Here is a 2,189-nt window from a genome sequence, read left to right as displayed (position 1 = left end):
AAAACTTAGGAGAGGCTAACTGTGTGGATTTCTTTTCCAAGTTTTATGATATAAAAAACAAAGACAAACAAGATTTTTATAATCCAGGATTGATTGATGTCACTAAAGTTAAAAGAAGAGTGCCACATCAAAAGAATCTTGAAAAACCGAAGCAGCCTAAAAGCTTCTCCTATCATGTGATTTTTGGTAATATACGCGTAGAAATACGCATTGCAGTGCACTTCTATCTGTCTTAGGTATTAGTGAAAAACTATTACGGAGATTAAGGAATCTTAAGGTTATTGGAATAACCCCTAAAGATAAAAGAGGAAAAGCTATTACTAATTGTCTTTTTCAGAATGTTCATGACAGAAGTAATGTCATGAACATTCTGAAAAATACGTTAGTAATCACATAAGATCATTTCCGCTCAAGGAATCACATTATTCAGGGAAAAAAGTATATTGCCACAATACAAGTTTAAAATGTAAACTTAATGTGGCAATTTTATTGTGGTAAAAATCCAGATTTAAAAGTGAGCAAGTCCTTTTACTGGGACCGTTTTAAAACAAATTTTAACTTACGGTTTGGGCGCCCACAAGTGGACACTTGTTGCACGTGCGAAAAATGAAATCTTAGATTGAAATCACCACATCTCAATGATCTAGCTTAAAGAGCAGGGCAGACCAATTTATATGCTCATAAGCTCAGGAAAAAAAAATTTACAATTCCTTAAAACATGAAACATCAGAAGATGGCTCAAAGGAGGAGCACATTCAATCATTGGCATTTGATTATATGAAGATGATAAGCTTGCCAAAAATACCTGTCCAACAACTTTATTACATGAGACAGCTATCAGTCAATGTTTTTCTATACACAACACTAAAGAAGAAAAAAGTCATATATATATATATATATATATATATATATATATATATATATATATATATATATATATATATATATATATATATATACCATGAAGGTCAAGGAAGAAAAGGGCCTGATGAAGTTGCGACTTTTTTAAATGATTATTTGATCTCATTTCCACAAAAGTAGTTGCTAACGTTCTGTAAAGCGTTGCATTACCTTTATTTTGTGACAACTGTGGTGGATAAAATAAAAATAAAACCTCATCACATTTTTGTTTATACTTAACTGACAGCGGTAGATTTGATAAAGTCGAACAGTTCTTTCCAATGAGAGGGCATGGTTTCCTCCCTTGTGATAGGGACTTTGGTATAATTTCAAATGTTTTAAAAACACATGACCATCTTTATCAAATGCGTCAACTCACCGAGCTTATTATTAACACCTCCAGATCAAAAACGTTTACGGTGAAAGAAAATTAAAGATACAACTGAATTTTTTGATTTTAAAGCTTGGAGCCAAAAACATTACAAAAAATCTTGCATTTCTTCAGAAACCAAGGGTAAAATTACCCCAAAAGAAAAGAAAGATCACTTTTCAATTAGTAACTTGCTTCATTTTGTATATAAGAATGATAAAAAAGGCTACATAGAGGCATTCACCAATATTAATGGTGTGGCCTTTCGTACTTTTTTTATGTCCAAATATACGAGTACTGTACTATAGGTGGATAGTTTGGGTCATCCAAGTGGAAAAGTTACACTGAAAGAAGCGAAGTTGGAAAACCTTAACAAATTAAAGCAATTCATTCCTGAAGAATTCTACGAGTTTTATAACGAGTTGTACGCCTGGCCAACTAATGAATGTGAGAATCTCCCTGATAGTGACTTTGAGGGGGAACTAGATTAATTCTTACTGATAGCTAATTTAGTTATATATATGTATTATGTTTGTTTCTGGGACGTTAAAACATTGTTTTAAATTAAATAGTTGTAGTTCTTACGGAGTTTTAATTTGTTTTCCTTCCTGAAATATCCAATTTTTTGAAATTTCACAAATTAATTATTAATAAACGAAATGTTATTGCAATCATCAAAGCGTACTAAGATGTTACTCCTGCATATATTCTTAAAAAATATATTACACAAATTCTGTATATTTAATATTAAAAGATATAAAGAGTTTTTTTTAGTTTTTTCAAACACGGGTTTTGAGCAAATCAGCCCTTTTAATAAACACTGATTCATATAACATCAACAAAAAACCTCTTTAGATTTGAGCATGGTAGAAAATTGCAGTGTAGACTATGCTAAAGTGAAGGTAAAACTACAAAAGGA

At 31.1% G+C, this 2,189-nt stretch overlaps 1 pseudogene; it reads left to right on the top strand.

Moving 5' to 3' along the window:
• Positions 1-475: 475 nt before the first annotated feature.
• LOC149881421 (uncharacterized) lies at positions 476-1,761 on the top strand (annotated as a pseudogene).
• The last annotated feature ends 428 nt before the right edge of the window (positions 1,762-2,189 follow it).

This window comes from Hydra viridissima, unplaced genomic scaffold (assembly GCF_058129835.1).
Source record: "Hydra viridissima isolate aposymbiotic clone 2 unplaced genomic scaffold, HvirCarnegie_v1 scaffold_12, whole genome shotgun sequence".
In the NCBI taxonomy this organism is placed as follows: domain Eukaryota; kingdom Metazoa; phylum Cnidaria; class Hydrozoa; order Anthoathecata; family Hydridae; genus Hydra; species Hydra viridissima.
Note: the sequence above shows the minus strand (reverse complement) of the source record. Positions and strands in the feature narration are given on the sequence as shown.